General features: G+C 37.6%; 1 long non-coding RNA gene across 1 annotated transcript; it reads left to right on the top strand.

The window, feature by feature from the left end:
* Positions 1-1,770: 1,770 nt before the first annotated feature.
* LOC116416072 lies at positions 1,771-3,474 on the top strand. The gene is made up of 2 exons (XR_004226573.1): positions 1,771-2,812; positions 3,204-3,474. It is a non-coding gene; the product is annotated as an uncharacterized LOC116416072 (long non-coding RNA).
* Positions 3,475-20,414: the final 16,940 nt, after the last annotated feature.

Genomic DNA, 20,414 nt, shown 5'->3' with positions numbered 1-20,414 from the left:
GTAAGAGGGAAGTGACGTATCTCGGCTACGTCGTCTCTGCCAGCGGCTCCAGACCACCAGCAGACCGGGTTGAGGTCGTTCGGGCCTTTCCGCAGCCGTTAGACCCCAAACAATTTCGGCGCTTCATCGGACTTGTTAACTATTATCGCCGCTGCATTCCAGGCGCCGCACGGCTCATGGCGCCACTCAACGACCTGCTCAAAGACCTTCCGCAGCAGAAGAAGCCGGTGCCCCTCTCTTGGACAGCCGCCGCCGAAGAATCTTTTGCAGCATCGAAGCAGGCGCTCGCTGACGCAGCCAGCACCGTGCGCCGCCACCGACTACGCCACCCTCTCCTGCGCCCTCGCCTCCAATGCCGGCAACGCTAACGCCACCCGCTCCTGGGCCATCTGCTCTTGCGCCACCTGTGCCCACGGCGTCACCTGCGCCGCATTCAACAGCGACGTCCGCGGAGGACCCGGCCGCGCCCTCGCCAGCTCGTCCGCCCCAGGATTCTTCCCTCAACAGGCGCCAGCGGGGCAAAGCAGTCTCGTTCCGAACGCAACCAGCCTTCGTCACTGGTGGGGGAGTGGCTGTGGGGGTTCCAACATCGCACCACCACCGCAGCCGTCGTAAGCAGACGTTAGTCCCCAGGCAGGACTTCTCCTAGAGCGGGGGCTCCCCTCTAGTCAGCTCCGGGTTATCGCGCCCCCTGGCGAACCACCACGGCGTGGTAGGCGCGAGAGGAGCTTGATCGCAAGTTGCAGTGAGTCACGGCCTGTCCGCCTAACTTGGAAGTCGTTCGTAGTCTAAGTTCGGGAAAATATAGTTTTACTTTCACATTACAACCAGTGTCTTTATTGAGCACATCCTCGATATTCCCGTTCCTAGTATCATTCGAATAAGCTGGCGCGAACGCCTTCGCCCAGCAAATGCGTACTATATTTTCTTTTGGATACTGACCATTTTCAAACTTATCAGGAAGAATGAAATTGTGATCTAAATGACTAGGCCTGAAAAATAACCAAAAGGGGAGAAAATAACGGCTGAAATTCATTTAGGATTGTTTTATTTATGATTATAAATAATTTTTTAAATTCAGAATAAAAATATTCTTTTTATTATTGCATATATAGCGTCTCACTTGTATATTATAAAAATCAATAAATTGACGTTCAATAAATCATTAATACTAATAAGTGTAAAATATTCAGCATGATTTAAAAAAGTAAATAAAACTTAACAGTAATCGAAAAAATCAAAAGTTAATATTGATAGAAATTGATCAAATGTAAAATTAAAAAAGTAGAAAAAGAATCAGTAGTAAAAAAAATAATCATAATTTACAATCGAAGGCTTACAATAACTTGGCAATATCTTCTTGACTTTCTATTGTCTTCATTCTTTCTTCATTAGCTGCACGAACACAACTCTCGTAGGCCATACTCTCAATGGCACTGCCGACTTCGTTTTCATGACCTTTGTACGTCTTCCAATTCAGCTCTGGAATATTGAGGTCAGACAATAATTTGTTGAATTGCGTATTTCCAATGCCCCCATTAAGTATACCTATATAAGTGAAATAATTAGTATCAATGATATTTCTCTTTCACACATAACTATACAAGTTATAATATATACAAACCCATAACACCCTTTGTATTCGTATCAAAATGTTGACATTGACTGGATTTGTCACGGTTTTGTTTCGAAGAATTTTTTGTATCAGTACAAACTGTATGCTTCTTGTCCGTTTCAACTTTATTTATTAGTTTGCACTTTCGACATCTGACTTGGAATACAGAGGCTAAACCGCATCGCTTCTCACTTACAATATCCTGTATCGAGAGCACAGATTTGCACTTCGTGCAAAAGATTTTATCTCCAAGAGTCTTCATATGTATGATTCGACGTCCTTCGATTCCATCAACTACTTGACAATTTCCATCGTTTTAGAGGTTATCCTTCATGCTGTATGTACCTCTCTTCGTACCGTAAATATTTCTCAAATTTTTGCCTAACTTTTGATCTGAACACCTTCTTTTATACACTTTTTCTGTTACTCTTTTATCTTTCCAAAAGAATTTTGTTTGTTTTTCTTCATTTTCTTTCACCTTCTCACTACACTCCTCAGACATGTTTCACGTTATGCGTCCATATATAGCAGACCGTTCTTTATTGCACGAAAGTATACCTATATATCTACATAAAACGCGGCGTTGCCAGATCCACTACTACGCGACTCAAGCGACAACTGCAACTCTCTACTGACTTGCACCGTAAGGTTAGAACCTCCTTAATCCCATTGGGGGCGCTAATGTAAATAAGTGTGTTTCGAAACTCGAGGACCCGTTTGTTTTGTCTCTCTCTCTCTCTCTCTCTCTCTCTCTCTCTCTCTCTCTCTCTCTCACACGCAACTCTATGTATTTCAAAACGACTTTGCACTGGGAGCCCGAGATTCGGAATACGCTGTGTAAACGTGCACATGACGAATTATGTAGCATGTAGAAAGGCCTAGAATATCAGCTCGGCTGGTTTATCAACGCCATAGTTTTCCACGTAGAGGAAGAAATGTAATTCTAAGTATTTTCGAATTATTACGTTGAATTTGTCTAGACAAATATGGCAGATATTGCGTCATGCGCTTAGTGCGCATTAGTGCGCTTTTTGAAAGATATAACGCATGATGTTTTAATAATAGATGTTAAGAATATCAAGGAGTTCAAGCACAATCTTCCCACTAGTTGCTTTGATTTTATAACCAACCATATATACTATGGAAAAGCCAATGTTACATCTCCGTATGAACCACTATCAATTTTTGCTCTAGGATGTAAGTATTATCTTTTGTATATTATTAAAATATTGAACTGTTTTTTTAATATTTCAAAATACAACTAACCTCAAATGTAATATACGTGCCATGTGTGTGTATGTTTATGTGCATATACGTATGTGTATATGTAGGGAATATTGTACATAGAGACGCAGTTGCGCACACACATACACATATGTATTCAACTTTGAATAAAGCCACAGATTCTTAATTATAATTTATTGCGTTTGTTTAGAGTTTTATGTATAATATTTAGTCCTCCCATATATATATATATATATATATATATATATATATATATATATATATATATATATATACACGTGCATACTACAGTATATAGGCTTTGGGGAAAAATTAGTTGTATCTTTATAAAATTATTTTACAGCTCCAGCTGATTTGGAAAAGATGGAAGTACAGGATAAAGCACAAATAAGGCGATTAAGATATCACAGATTTAATACCAGTGACTTTCACAACAACGTAGTAGATAGTAGTTTTAAAGATATATGTTATTCTAGTAGGTTAATGACGTTGATAATTACGCAAAAAGTTACGAAACCTTTTATTCTTTATCTCATTCTTTGATCTTACGCGTGTAAAACGTTATGAACAATGTTGTAAAACGTTATAAACAATGTTAATTCCTATCAAACAAACAATTTGTTTTTCTTTGTTTTTGGTTTAAAAAAATGTAGTTTTAAACTATGACATTGATAAGTAACAATGTAACTTTAATACCAAGTTCAAAAGAAATTTTCATTAAAAAATATTTGTCTTTATTTATTATACCCCGTTGAAACGATGAATGTTGAAACAATGCTGAATTCAGTGCTGATTTCAGTCTGAAATCAGCGTTGATTCAATACTGAATCCACGTTGAATCAACGTAGATTTTGACATTGATCATTTCGACGGGGCTTAAATACAACAATTCTTAATCTGAAAGTTCATGATTTTTTCCTCCTTCCGTCAGCTTATTATCAGGTGAGATCAGATAAATATTTTTATCAAAGCTGATAGTTACAAAAATGCGTTTGTATGAAATAAAATGTTAATAATAATCAGTATCATTTTATTTCATACAAACGCATTTTTGTAACTATCAGCTTTAATAAAATATTCAGCTGATATCATCTGATAATCAGCTGACGTTTTGGCATGATTATCAGCAGATTTTCAACTGATTATCAGCTAATAATCAGCTGATTGTCATCTGCTTTTTTCAGTAGGGCCACGTCCTAATAAATGATAATTTCCAATTTTTCCATACTTATTCAGTCGGTTATTAATATATATATTGTTACTTATATTTCTTGTATCGTCTGAAATAAAATGTTTTTGTTAAAGTAAAGGTAATTGCTGTTATACCATTAGTCTGTAAACAATTTGCTGCGCAATACAATTATTGCATTTTTTTTAGTAACAATCTGTTTTCATTTTCAAAATCAAATGTACTATTAGCCAGTTTTATCTGTATCTTCTATTCCCCAGTTTTCAACTGTATCTTTTAAATGTAATAATAAGTGAATATTGTAATACATGTACTGTTTACCGTATAATTTTTCAATAATATACATTTACCTACTTCTACGGTAGGTCGCGTACGTTCACGTACAATTGCATACGTTCGCGTATGCTTATGCATATGTTGCCGTACATGCTGATCTAAATATTTTTTTGCAAATGTACTCTAAATGTAGAATTCGGCACGATAATGTAAAACGACATATATCCACGTTTATTCGCGTACGTTTGCGTACATTCGCGTACCTTTCTGTACAATTGTGTAAAAAATGTCCGAATTCCATTTAAAACGAACGCGAACGTATGCGTATGTACAGCATTGTAACAGTTACGTACTAAAATGTATTGCAAATGTACGGTTTTAATTTCCATTCGGGCAGCTACGCAGTCACGACGTGCCGGTTAAAATATGATACTTGTGGACGAACCATCAGCATCCACACACGAGGTGAGTTAAGTGGACATAACGCTGAGTCCGCCAAACACAGAAGTATCACAATCAACTTACCTGCAACGACCGCAAGTAATAGCGGATATTCCTACGTCTGCAAACGTAGTCGCAGACAAAATACCGTCCACGCACAAATTTGCTTCCGAGCAGACAAGTAGCGTGGGACACACTTAGATCTTACAGTCCGCGCGTAACTCTAGTAACATAAGGCTTTCGAGCCGAAGGCTAATTTCTCTTTATTTTAATAATTATTTGTATACTCGCGTAGCCCGTCCTTATACCAAGTATGGTCTTAACATATGTATGTGTGTGTGCGCGCGTGTGTAAACATGAAGATCAGGTCTTATGTAAACAAAATTGGAAACGAAAGAGGAATTATGCTGACTTTTGCGAAATTATGCAGATGTCAGCATAATTTTGTGATGATTGCTTTAGCAAAAAGGGACTAATGCGGACAAAAAAGCCTCTTTTCTATATATATTTATCCACTTAATCCATCGTGTGTGTGTATATATATATATATATATATATATATATATATATATATATATGTGTGTGTGTGTGTGCGTGTTGCATGAGTCCCACTCAATATGCCAAATAAAACGCAAAAATCCATACTTGCGTTACAAAAGATATGGTGTGCACCAAGGACTAGGTAGGCTTTTTGGCCTCGTGTGGTTGCAGTACTCGTCTGCGGCTTGTAAACGCCCTCGCCTTCAGCTCGAGTTAACTCGCCTTGACTCTTACTGCAAACTCCACACTCGGCCTAAAAAAGCCTACTTTACGCCCTTGGTACACAATATACTATATCAATCACGACAAATTATTACTTGATAAATCATGTGACAAATTACTTGACACATTAGTTCAATCACTTGAATAACCAATTGATTGATTCCATAATTTTTCGCGCTAGGAGTTGCTTTTTATGAAAGAAAAGGCATACATATTCTAATACTTACACAACTGAATGGAATGGTTTTTTGCTTCTATCACTTTGACTTTGTTCAACTCTGATAGTTTGCGTTGGAGATTCTACTTTGACACCGTAAAAATGAAGCTGAAAGCTACAGATCTTTTTTAGGCCTTCACCAGTTTTGACAAATACTGCATCTCCTTGCAGTTTGGAATGACAAGTAATCTGTAAAAGAATCGAGTAGCTTTATTTATGACAAATAAAAAAGATTAATAAGAGCTAGACTTTGGACCTCAGTATGAATATACAACCTGAAAATGATTTTTCTTCTGACAAACAAAGGCATCGTCTGAATTGCTAAAATTAAATCCTTTATCTGCATCAACTCTAAAATGTGGAACTGAGAGTTCCTTGAGATTGTGGTCACACAGTACATGCCATGACATCTGTTGAAAAGGATGAAAACGAATACATTGATAGCTAATGTCAAAAAAATTATTTTCACCATTTGTTTCATCATTATCAAAACTTGTATTGCTATTGCTGCGACTATGATCCACATCGATTAACTCTGGTTCCTAAAAATAGTATGCATCATAAGACTTATAATAATTACTTAAGTATACAATTTTTTAAAACCTCGGCCAAACTTTTTTTTAGTTCAGTATATCATAAGAATAAAAGAAACATTTTTTCAGAACTTTAGGCACCCCAGGTTTTATGTTATGGTTGTATGATAAATCAAGATTCAAAATCAAAGCATTTTAAGTGAAAAAACATAACGGTATATTGTATGACAAGTGCGTAAAAAAGGTTATTATAAACTAAATAAGGAGTTTGCATAATAAGTCTACGCGAGTACGTTTGCGTACAAAGGCGAACACCCGAATTAAACTAAATCTAAAACACCGCTTATTTAGGCCTGTTAATCTACCTTACGTAGATATATTATACATATAATTACGTTTTATGACGGTTCCTGATGCATTAGTGCATAAATAATTATCTATGCAAGCATCTTCCGTCATAACTCCTCTCCGGTATATAGACTGTAATTAACACATTATTGTTACAGCTAGTATCAGCGCAGCACATGAATGTAGAGAGAGAGAGAGAGAGAGAGAGAGAGAGAGAGAGAGAGAGAGAGAGAGAGAGAGAGAAATGTGTGTTTTATTTTTGTACATTATGTTGTACATATTTATATACAAGAAACTAGAAGTAGAAGAAACTAAAAAAAATTAACTTTTAAAAAAGTAAAAGGCTAGGCGAATTTGATATATTCTGCAACGAAATTACTGATAGACAAGAACTGAGATCAATCAAACAAAGTCAAGTTTATTATATTCAATCGTAATGAAGCGAGGAACAACTGTCAAGATAATTACTACGTAACTTGTCATGCCCGTTTCATTGTACTTATGGTGTTTGTATGACGTTCTAATACATAAAAAAAAAATTTAGCTGTTCACCAATAAACAAAATAAAACGGGCATGGCAAGCCTACATTATATTAAAACACCAAAATAAGCAATTATGTAAAAATTCACCGGCACTGGTGAATCATTCTGGTATGTTAATTATATTATGATACATATGTGGTACAAACACGAATACATAATCCTACTGAAACAAAATTTAAAAAATCAGAATTAAGTAAACTTTTTCGATAAAGAATGGTTCACAAAAAGCAACAAGGTCATGAAACATTTCACATAAATTACATATAGGTATAAAATAATGATGAATATTTATATTTATGTGATTTTTTTTTGTTGGTAGTTGATCAGAAATAAAGTATATGTATATTAAAAACACAGTAAGATTGGTCCAGATATATGTAATGCTGTAAATGATGCCGCGTAAAAATAGAAGAGGTTGAAAGTTGAGATTTCTGCAAAAGTTAGCAAAACAAAAAAATAACGTCGAGTTGCCAGAATTTCAAATTGAGATAGGAAAAAAATTCGACGCGCTATTTGCATTCGCTGAAAGAGAAGTTAAATTAAACAAGTTAAAAGCACAAAAATTTAAAAATGAAAGTTGTACTAAAAATTAATTATGTCGAGTGGTGACGAAAGCGAAAAAACTACAATAAATCGGGAAGAGAATATAACGAAAACTCGTGGAAATCGAACATTTGATTTAGACGACAGTCTTTTAAACCCAGATTTGCAAATGTAATGTCCCACGTTTATACTCTTAAATTATATATTTGTATATCCTGCAAACCGGCAACTGTGTGAGCACGTAGAGAGTGCATACGGATCGCAGGTGCATCCGACTGCGACATTACACAAGTGAGTGCCGAAAATCGGAGCGAGTGCTCTGACGTCTGTGTCAGCACTCCTCGTGCGCGTGAAAGACTACAAGGCGAACGCGTCGATCCTTTATGGCGAATGCTGATTGGACTACCACGATCTTTGTCATCTAAACTTCATAACTGCGTGAATCGGTACCGACACTTTAAAAACCCAGGAGCCGATCCACGCTGTGCCTTTTTGCGTATTGACTTACTCACTGGCGGCTACAACTGATTCTAAGGTGAAGCGGCGCACAGTGGTCTCAAAATCAAAAAAATGGGACAAATTCAGTCTTAGATCGAGTATTCAGTAAAATTCATTTTAAAAAATTGAAAACATATCTTGATGTACCTAGGAATGAAATAGGATACCGCTTTTTTTTATTATAAACCCGCGTATAAGGTTAAAAAATCGATAAAGTTAATCAAAAATTTAATTATTATTTCCGCAATTTATAAAATGATTGAAAACAAAAACTAACTCTCCAAATAAGGGCAGATATATGTTTTCGATGTATTTTTTGACACTGAAACCGAATTCGATGTCGGAAATGCAGTAAATATAAAATCAGCCCCTAAAATACGGCCAAAATCGTCCTGATTTAATGCAATATCGACTTATTTTCAAGAGGTGAGTAAACATACGGGTTTTCGATGTATTTTTCGATTCTGAATCCGAATTTGATGTCGGAAATGCAGTAAATATTAAAACAGCCCCTAAAATACGGCAAAAACCGCCCTGATTTCATGCCATATTGACCTATTTTCGAGAGGTGAGTAAAGATACGGGTTTTCGATGTATTTTTCGATGCTGAATCCGAATTTGATGTCGGAAATGCAGTAAATAAAAAAGCAGCCACTAAAGTAGGACCAAAATCGCCATGATTTCATGCAATATCGACTTATTTTCGAGATGTGACTAAAGATACGGGTTTTCGATGTATTTTTCGATTCTGAATCCGAATTTGATGTTGGAAATGCAGTAAATAAAAAATCAGCCCCTCAAATACTACAAAAACCGCCCTGATTTCATGTAATATCGGCTTATTTTCGAGAGGTGAGTAAAGATACGGGTTTTCGGTGTATATTTTGACGCTGAACCCGAATCCGATGCGGAAATGCAGTAAATAAAAAAGCGGCCACTAAAGTAGGACCAAAATCGCCCTGATTTCATGCCATATTGACTTATTTTCGAGAGGTGAGTAAAGGTACGGGTTTTCGATGTATTTTTCGATGCTGAATCCGAATTTGATGTCGGAAATGCAGTAAATATAAAAGCAGCCCCTAAAGTAGGACCAAAATCGCTCTGATTTCATGCAATATGGACTTATTTTCGAGAGGTGAGTAAAGATACGGGTTTTCGATGTATTTTACGATGCTGAATCCGAATTTGATGTCGGAAATGCAGTAAATAAAAAATCAGCCCCTCAAATACTACAAAAACCGCCCTGATTTCATGTAATATCGGCTTATTTTCGAGTGGTGAGTAAAGATACGGGTTTTCGGTGTATATTTTGACGCTGAACCCGAATCCGATGTCGGAAATGCAGTAAATAAAAAAGCAGCCACTAAAGTAGGACCAAAATCGCCCTGATTTCATGCCATATTGACTTATTTTCGAGAGGTGAGTAAAGATACGGGTTTTCGATGTATTTTTCGATGCTGAATCCGAATTTGATTTCGGTAATGCAGTAAATAAAAAATCAGCCCCTCAAATACTACAAAAACCGCCCTGATTTCATGTAATATCGGCTTATTTTCGAGAGGTAAGTAAAGATACGGGTTTTCGGTGTATATTTTGACGCTGAACCCGAATCCGATGTCGGAAATGCAGTAAATAAAAAAGCAGCCACTAAAGTAGGACGAAAATCGCTCTGATTTCATGCAATATCGACTTATTTTCGAGAGGTGAGTAAAGATACGGGTTTTCGATGTATTATTCGATGCTGAATCCGAATTTGATGTCGGAAATGCAGTAAATAAAAAAGCAGCCCCTAAAGTAGGGCCAAAATCGTCCTGATTTCATGCAATGTCGACTTATTTTCGAGAGGTGAGTAAAGATACGGGTTTTCGATGTATTTTTTGACGCTGATCCCGAATCCGATATCGGAAATGCAGTAAAAAAAACGCAGCCCCTAAAGTAGGGTCAAAATCGGCCTGATTTCATGTAATAACGAATTATTTTCGAGAGGTGTATTTTTCGATGCGGAATCCGAATTTGATGTCGGAAATGCAGTAAATAAAAAAACAGCCCCTAAAGTAGGACCAAAATCGCCCTGATTTCATGCCATATTGACTTATTTTCGAGAGGTGAGTAAAGATACGGATTTTCGATGTATTTTTCGATGCTGAATCCGAATTTGATGTCGGAAATGCAGTAAATATAAAAGCAGCCCCTCAAATACTACAAAAACCGCCCTGATTTCATGTAATATCGGCTTATTTTCGAGAGGTGAGTAAAGATACGGGTTTTCGGTGTATATTTTGACGCTGAACCCGAATCCGATGCGGAAATGCAGTAAATAAAAAAGCGGCCACTAAAGTAGGACCAAAATCGCCCTGATTTCATGCCATATTGACTTATTTTCGAGAGGTGAGTAAAGGTACGGGTTTTCGATGTATTTTTCGATGCTGAATCCGAATTTGATGTCGGAAATGCAGTAAATATAAAAGCAGCCCCTAAAGTAGGACCAAAATCGCTCTGATTTCATGCAATATGGACTTATTTTCGAGAGGTGAGTAAAGATACGGGTTTTCGATGTATTTTACGATGCTGAATCCGAATTTGATGTCGGAAATGCAGTAAATAAAAAATCAGCCCCTCAAATACTACAAAAACCGCCCTGATTTCATGTAATATCGGCTTATTTTCGAGTGGTGAGTAAAGATACGGGTTTTCGGTGTATATTTTGACGCTGAACCCGAATCCGATGTCGGAAATGCAGTAAATAAAAAAGCAGCCACTAAAGTAGGACCAAAATCGCCCTGATTTCATGCCATATTGACTTATTTTCGAGAGGTGAGTAAAGATACGGGTTTTCGATGTATTTTTCGATGCTGAATCCGAATTTGATTTCGGTAATGCAGTAAATAAAAAATCAGCCCCTCAAATACTACAAAAACCGCCCTGATTTCATGTAATATCGGCTTATTTTCGAGAGGTAAGTAAAGATACGGGTTTTCGGTGTATATTTTGACGCTGAACCCGAATCCGATGTCGGAAATGCAGTAAATAAAAAAGCAGACACTAAAGTAGGACGAAAATCGCTCTGATTTCATGCAATATCGACTTATTTTCGAGAGGTGAGTAAAGATACGGGTTTTCGATGTATTATTCGATGCTGAATCCGAATTTGATGTCGGAAATGCAGTAAATAAAAAAGCAGCCCCTAAAGTAGGGCCAAAATCGTCCTGATTTCATGCAATGTCGACTTATTTTCGAGAGGTGAGTAAAGATACGGGTTTTCGATGTATTTTTTGACGCTGATCCCGAATCCGATATCGGAAATGCAGTAAAAAAAACGCAGCCCCTAAAGTAGGGTCAAAATCGGCCTGATTTCATGTAATAACGAATTATTTTCGAGAGGTGTATTTTTCGATGCGGAATCCGAATTTGATGTCGGAAATGCAGTAAATAAAAAAACAGCCCCTAAAGTAGGACCAAAATCGCCCTGATTTCATGCCATATTGACTTATTTTCGAGAGGTGAGTAAAGATACGGATTTTCGATGTATTTTTCGATGCTGAATCCGAATTTGATGTCGGAAATGCAGTAAATATAAAAGCAGCCCCTAAAATACGGCAAAAACCGCCCTGATTTCATGTAATATCGGCTTATTTTCGAGAGGTGAGTAAAGTTACGGGTTTTCGATGTATTTTTCGATGCGGAATCCGAATTTGATGTCGAAAATGCAGTAAATAAAAAAACAGCCCCTAAAATGCGGCAAAATCGCCCTGATTTCATGTAATATCGACTTATTTTCGAGAGGTGAGTAAAGATACGGGTTTTCGGTGTATTTTTTGACGATGAATCGGAATCCGATGTTGGAAATGCAGTAAATAAAAAAACAGCCCCTAAAGTAGGGCCAAAATCGCCCTGATTTCATGTAATATCGACTTATTTTCGAGAGGTGAGTAAAGATACGGATTTTCGGTGTATTATTTGACGCTGAATCGGAATCCGATGTTGGAAATGCAGTAAATAAAAAAACAGCCCCTAAAGTAGGGCCAAAATCTCCCTGATTTCATGTAATATCGACTTATTTTCGAGAGGTGAGTAAAGATACGGGTTTTCGGTGTATTTTTTGACGCTGAACCCGAATCCGATGTCGGAAATGGAGTAAATAAAAAAACAGCCCCTAAAATGCGGCAAAATCGCCCTGATTTCATGTAATATCGAATTATTTTCGAGTTGTGTATTTTTCAATGCTGAATCCGAATTTGATGTCGGAAATGCAGTAAATAAAAAAACAGCCCCTAAAATGCGGCAAAATCGCCCTGATTTTATGTAATATCGACTTATTTTCGAGAGGTGAGTAAAGATACGGGTTTTCGGTGTATTTTTTGACGATGAATCGGAATCCGATGTTGGAAATGCAGTAAATAAAAAAACAGACCATAAAGTAGGGCCAAAATCGTCCTGATTTCATGTAATATCGACTTATTTTCGAGAGGTGAGCAAAGATACGGGTTTTCGATGTATTTTTCGATGCTGAATCCGAATTTGATGTCGGAAATGCAGTAAATAAAAAAGCAGCCCCTAAAGTAGGACCAAAATCGCCCTGATTTCATGCCATATTGATTTATTTTCGAGAGGTGAGTAAAGATACGGGTTTTCGATGTATTTTTCGATGCTGAATCCGAATTTGATGTCGGAAATGCAGTAAATATAAAAGCAGCCCCTAAAATACGGCAAAAACCGCCCTGATTTCATGTAATATCGGCTTATTTTCGAGAGGTGAGTAAAGTTACGGGTTTTCGATGTATTTTTCGATGCGGAATCCGAATTTGATGTCGGAAATGCAGTAAATAAAAAAACAGCCCCTAAAATGCGGCAAAATCGCCCTGATTTCATGTAATATCGAATTATTTTCGAGTTGTGTATTTTTCAATGCTGAATCCGAATTTGATGTCGGAAATGCAGTAAATAAAAAAACAGCCCCTAAAGTAGGGCCAAAATCTCCCTGATTTCATGTAATATCGACTTATTTTCGAGAGGTGAGTAAAGATACGGGTTTTCGATGTATTTTTTGACGCTGATCCCGAATCCGATGTCGGAAATGCAGTAAAAAAAACGCAGCCCCTAAAGTAGGGCCAAAATCGGCCTGATTTCATGTAATAACGAATTATTTTCGAGAGGTGTATTTTTCGATGCGGAATCCGAATCCGATGTCGGAAATGCAGTAAATAAAAAATCAGCCCATAAAATACGCCCAAAATCGCCCTGATTTCATGTAATATCGAATTATTTTCGAGTGGTGTATTTTTCAATGCTGAATCCGAATTTGATGTCGGAAATGCAGTAAATAAAAAAGCAGCCCCTAAAGTAGGGCCAAAATCGCCCTGATTTCATGTAATATCGACTTATTTTCGAGAGGTGAGTAAAGATACGGGTTTTCGATGTATTTTTTGACGCTGATCCCGAATCCGATGTCGGAAATGCAGTAAAAAAAACGCAGCCCCTAAAGTAGGGCCAAAATCGGCCTGATTTCATGTAATAACGAATTATTTTCTAGAGGTGTATTTTTCGATGCTGAATCCGAATTTGATGTCGGAAATGCAGTAAATAAAATACAGCCCCTAAAGTAGGGCCAAAATCGTCCTGATTTCATGCAATGTCGACTTATTTTCGAGAGGTGAGTAAAGATACGGGTTTTCGGTGTATTTTTTGACGCTGAATCGGAATCCGATGTTGGAAATGCAGTAAATAAAAAGCAGCCCCTAAAGTAGGGCCAAAATCGTCCTGATTTCATGCAATGTCGACTTATTTTCGAGAGGTGAGTAAAGATACGGGTTTTCGATGTATTTTTTGACGCTGATCCCGAATCCGATATCGGAAATGCAGTAAAAAAAACGCAGCCCCTAAAGTAGGGCCAAAATCGGCCTGATTTCATGTAATAACGAATTATTTTCGAGAGGTGTATTTTTCGATGCGGAATCCGAATTTGATGTCGGAAATGCAGTAAATAAAAAAACAGCCCCTAAAATGCGGCAAAATCGCCCTGATTTTATGTAATATCGACTTATTTTCGAGAGGTGAGTAAAGATACGGGTTTTCGGTGTATTTTTCGATGCTGAATCCGAATTTGATGTCGGAAATGCAGTAAATAAAAAAGCAGCCCCTAAAGTAGGACCAAAATCGCCCTGATTTCATGCCATATTGACTTATTTTCGAGAGGTGAGTAAAGATACGGGTTTTCGATGTATTTTTCGATGCTGAATCCGAATTTGATGTCGGAAATGCAGTAAATATAAAAGCAGCCCCTAAAATACGGCAAAAACCGCCCTGATTTCATGTAATATCGGCTTATTTTCGAGAGGTGAGTAAAGTTACGGGTTTTCGATGTATTTTTCGATGCGGAATCCGAATTTGATGTCGGAAATGCAGTAAATAAAAAAACAGCCCCTAAAATGCGGCAAAATCGCCCTGATTTCATGTAATATCGACTTATTTTCGAGAGGTGAGTAAAGATACGGATTTTCGGTGTATTATTTGACGCTGAATCGGAATCCGATGTTGGAAATGCAGTAAATAAAAAAACAGCCCCTAAAGTAGGGCCAAAATCTCCCTGATTTCATGTAATATCGACTTATTTTCGAGAGGTGAGTAAAGATACGGGTTTTCGGTGTATTTTTTGACGCTGAACCCGAATCCGATGTCGGAAATGCAGTAAATAAAAAAACAGCCCCTAAAGTAGGGCCAAAATCGCCCTGATTTCATGTAATATCGACTTATTTTCGAGAGGTGAGTAAAGATACGGGTTTTCGATGTATTTTTTGACGCTGATCCCGAATCCGATGTCGGAAATGCAGTAAAAAAAACGCAGCCCCTAAAGTAGGGCCAAAATCGTCCTGATTTCATGCAATGTCGACTTATTTTCGAGAGGTGAGTAAAGATACGGGTTTTCGATGTATTTTTTGACGCTGATCCCGAATCCGATATCGGAAATGCAGTAAAAAAAACGCAGCCCCTAAAGTAGGGCCAAAATCGGCCTGATTTCATGTAATAACGAATTATTTTCGAGAGGTGTATTTTTCGATGCGGAATCCGAATTTGATGTCGGAAATGCAGTAAATAAAAAAACAGCCCCTAAAATGCGGCAAAATCGCCCTGATTTTATGTAATATCGACTTATTTTCGAGAGGTGAGTAAAGATACGGGTTTTCGGTGTATTTTTTGACGATGAATCGGAATCCGATGTTGGAAATGCAGTAAATAAAAAAACAGCCCCTAAAGTAGGGCCAAAATCGCCCTGATTTCATGTAATATCGACTTATTTTCGAGAGGTGAGTAAAGATACGGGTTTTCGGTGTATTTTTTGACGCTGAACCCGAATCCGATGTCGGAAATGCAGTAAATAAAAAATTAGCCCATAAAATACGCCCAAAATCGCCCTGATTTCATGTAATATCGAATTATTTTCGAGTGGTGTATTTTTCATTGCTGAATCCGAATTTGATGTCGGAAATGCAGTAAATAAAAAAGCAGCCTCTAAAGTAGGGCCACAATCGCCCTGATTTCATGTAATATCGACTTATTTTCGAGAGGTGAGTAAAGATACGGGTTTTCGGTGTATTTTTTGACGCTGAATCGGAATCCGATGTTGGAAATGCAGTAAATAAAAAGCAACCCCTAAAGTAGGGCCAAAATCGTCCTGATTTCATGCAATGTCGATTTATTTTCGAGAGGTGAGTAAAGATACGGGTTTTCGATGTATTTTTCGAATCTGAATCCGAATTTGATGTCGGAAATTTAGTAAATCAGCCCATAAAATACGGGCAAAATCGCCCTGATTTCATGTAATATCGAATTATTTTCGAGAGGTGTATTTTTCGATGCTGAATCCGAATTTGATGTCGGAAATGCAGTAAATAAAAAAACAGCGCCTAAAGTAGGGCCAAAATCGCCCTGATTTCATGTAATATCGACTTATTTTCGAGAGGTGAGTAAAGATACGGGTTTTCGGTGAATTTTTTGACGCTGAACCCGAATCCGAAGTCGGAAATGCAGTAAATAAAAAAACAGCCCCTAAAATGCGGCAAAATCGCCCTGATTTTATGTAATATCGACTTATTTTCGAGAGGTGAGTAAAGATACGGGTTTTCGGTGTATTATTTGACGCTGAATCGGAATCCGATGTTGGAAATGCAGTAAATAAAAAGCAACCCCTAAAGTAGGGCCAAAATCGTCCTGATTTCATGCAATGTCGATTTATTTTCGAGAGGTGAGTAAAGATACGGGTTTTCGATGTATTTTTCGAATCTGAATCCGAATTTGATGTCGGTAATTTAGTAAATCAGCCCATAAAATACGGGCAAAATCGCCCTGATTTCATGTAATATCGAATTATTTTCGAGAGGTGTATTTTTCGATGCTGAATCCGAATTTGATGTCGGAAATGCAGTAAATAAAAAAACAGCGCCTAAATTAGGGCCAAAATCGCCCTGATTTCATGTAATATCGACTTATTTTCGAGAGGTGAGTAAAGATACGGGTTTTCGGTGAATTTTTTGACGCTGATCCCGAATCCGAAGTCGGAAATGCAGTAAATAAAAAAACAGCCCCTAAAATGCGGCAAAATCGCCCTGATTTTATGTAATATCGACTTATTTTCGAGAGGTGAGTAAAGATACGGGTTTTCGGTGTATTATTTGACGCTGAATCGGAATCCGATGTTGGAAATGCAGTAAATAAAAAAACAGACCCTAAAGTAGGGCCAAAATCGCTCTGATTTCATGTAATATCGACTTATTTTCGAGAGGTGAGTAAAGATACGGGTTTTCGGTGTATTTTTTGACGCTGAACCCGAATCCGATGTCGGAAATGCAGTAAATAAAAAATTAGCCCATAAAATACGCCCAAAATCGCCCTGATTTCATGTAATATCGAATTATTTTCGAGTGGTGTATTTTTCAATGCTGAATCCGAATTTGATGTCGGAAATGCAGTAAATAAATTTCGATGTATTTTTCGATGCTGAATCCGAATTTGATGTCGGAAATGCAGTAAATAAAAAAGCAGCCCCTAAAGTAGGGCCAAAATCGTCCTGCTTTCATGCAATGTCGACTTATTTTCGAGAGGTGAGTAAAGATACGGGTTTTCGATGTATTTTTTGACGCTGATCCCGAATCCGATGTCGGAAATGCAGTAAAAAAAACGCAGCCCCTAAAGTAGGGCCAAAATCGGCCTGATTTCATGTAATAACGAATTATTTTCGAGAGGTGTATTTTTCGATGCGGAATCCGAATTTGATGTCGGAAATGCAGTAAATAAAAAAACAGCCCCTAAAATGCGGCAAAATCGCCCTGATTTCATGTAATATCGACTTATTTTCGAGAGGTGAGTAAAGATACGGGTTTTCGGTGTATTATTTGACGCTGAATCGGAATCCGATGTTGGAAATGCAGTAAATAAAAAAACAGACCCTAAAGTAGGGCCAAAATCGTCCTGATTTCATGTAATATCGACTTATTTTCGAGAGGTGAGCAAAGATACGGGTTTTCGGTGTATTTTTTGACGCTGAACCCGAATCCGATGTCGGAAATGCAGTAAATAATAAATTAGCCCATAAAATACGCCCAAAATCGCCCTGATTTCATGTAATATCGAATTATTTTCGAGTGGTGTATTTTTCAATGCTGAATCCGAATTTGATGTCGGAAATGCAGTAAATAAAAAAGCAGCCCCTAAAGTAGGGCCAAAATCGCCCTGATTTCATGTAATATCGACTTATTTTCGAGAGGTGAGTAAAGATACGGGTTTTCGGTGTATTTTTTGACGCTGAATCGGAATCCGATGTTGGAAAATGCAGTAAATAAAAAGCAGCCCCTAAAGTAGGGCCAAAATCGCCCTGATTTCATGTAATATCGACTTATTTTCGAGAGGTGAGTAAAGATACGGGTTTTCGGTGTATTATTTGACGCTGAATCGGAATCCGATGTTGGAAATGCAGTAAATAAAAAAACAGACCCTAAAGTAGGGCCAAAATCGCCCTGATTTCATGTAATATCGACTTATTTTCGAGAGGTGAGTAAAGATACGGGTTTTCGGTGTATTTTTTGACGCTGAACCCGAATCCGATGTCGGAAATGCAGTAAATAAAAAATTAGCCCATAAAATACGCCCAAAATCGCCCTGATTTCATGCAATGTCGACTTATTTTCGAGAGGTGTATTTTTCGATGCTGAATCCGAATTTGATGTCGAAAATGCAGTAAATAAAAAAACAGCGCCTAAAGTAGGACCAATAATGCCCTGATTTCATGTAATATCGACTTATTTTCGAGAGGTGAGTAAAGATACGGGTTTTCGATGTATTTTTCGATTCTGAATCCGAATTTGATGTCGGAAATTTAGTAAATCAGCCCATAAAATACGGGCAAAATCGCCCTGATTTCATGTAATATCGAATTATTTTCGAGAGGTGTATTTTTCGATGCTGAATCCGAATTTGATGTCGGAAATGCAGTAAATAAAAAAACAGCGCCTAAAGTAGGGCCAAAATCGCCCTGATTTCATGTAATATCGACTTATTTTCGAGAGGTGAGTAAAGATACGGGTTTTCGGTGAATTTTTTGACGCTGAACCCGAATCCGAAGTCGGAAATGCAGTAAATAAAAAAACAGCCCCTAAATAGCGGCAAAATCGCCCTGATTTATGTAATATCGACTTATTTTCGAGAGGTGAGTAAAGATACGGGTTTTCGGTGTATTTTTGACGCTGAATCGGAATCCGATGTTGGAAATGCAGTAAATAAAAAGCAACCCCTAAAGTAGGGCCAAAATCGTCCTGATTTCATGCAATGTCGATTATTTTCGAGAGGTGAGTAAAGATACGGGTTTTCGGTGTATTTTTCGAATCTGAATCCGAATTTGATGTCGGTAATTAGTAAATCAGCCCATAAATACGGGCCAAAATCGCCCTGATTTCATGTAATATCGAATTATTTTCGAGAGGTGTATTTTTCGATGCTGAATCCGAATTTGATGTCGGAAATGCAGTAAATAAAAAAACAGCGCCTAAATAGGGCCAAAATCGCCCTGATTTCATGTAATATCGACTTATTTTCGAGAGGTGAGTAAAGATACGGGTTTTCGGTGAATTTTTGACGCTGATCCCGAATCCGAAGTCGGAAATGCAGTAAATAAAAAACAGCCCCTAAAATGGGCCAAAATCGCCCTGATTTATGTAATATCGACTTATTTTCGAGAGGTGAGTAAAGATACGGGTTTTCGGTGTATTATTTGACGCTGAATCGGAATCCGATGTTGGAAATTCAGTAAATAAAAAACAGCCCTAAAGTAGGGCCAAAATCGCTCTGATTTCATGTAATATCGACTTATTTTCGAGAGGTGAGTAAAGATACGGGTTTTCGGTGTATTTTTTGACGCTGAACCCGAATCCGATGTCGGAAATGCAGTAAATAAAAAATTAGCCCATAAAATACGCCCAAAATCGCCCTGATTTCATGTAATATCGAATTATTTTCGAGTGGTGTATTTTCAATGCTGAATCCGAATTGATGTCGGAAATGCAGTAAATAATTTCGATGTATTTTTCGATGCTGAATCCGAATTTGATGTCGGAAATGCAGTAAATAAAAAAGCAGCCCCTAAAGTAGGGCCAAAATCGTCCTGCTTTCATGCAATGTCGACTTATTTTCGAGAGGTGAGTAAAGATACGGGTTTTCGATGTATTTTTTGACGCTGATCCCGAATCCGATGTCGGAAATGCAGTAAAAAAAACGCAGCCCCTAAAGTAGGGCCAAAATCGGCCTGATTTCATGTAATAACGAATTATTTTCGAGAGGTGTATTTTTCGATGCGGAATCCGAATTTGATGTCGGAAATGCAGTAAATAAAAAAACAGCCCCTAAAATGCGGCAAAATCGCCCTGATTTCATGTAATATCGACTTATTTTCGAGAGGTGAGTAAAGATACGGGTTTTCGGTGTATTTTTTGACGCTGAATCGGAATCCGATGTTGGAAATGCAGTAAATAAAAAGCAGCCCCTAAAGTAGGGCCAAAATCGTCCTGATTTCATGTAATATCGACTTATTTTCGAGAGGTGAGCAAAGATACGGGTTTTCGGTGTATTTTTTGACGCTGAACCCGAATCCGATGTCGGAAATGCAGTAAATAATAAATTAGCCCATAAAATACGCCCAAAATCGCCCTGATTTCATGTAAT

The sequence above is a fragment of the Nasonia vitripennis genome (assembly GCF_009193385.2).
Source record: "Nasonia vitripennis strain AsymCx chromosome 1 unlocalized genomic scaffold, Nvit_psr_1.1 chr1_random0016, whole genome shotgun sequence".
Taxonomy (NCBI): domain Eukaryota; kingdom Metazoa; phylum Arthropoda; class Insecta; order Hymenoptera; family Pteromalidae; genus Nasonia; species Nasonia vitripennis.
This window is presented reverse-complemented; position numbering and strand designations above follow the sequence as displayed.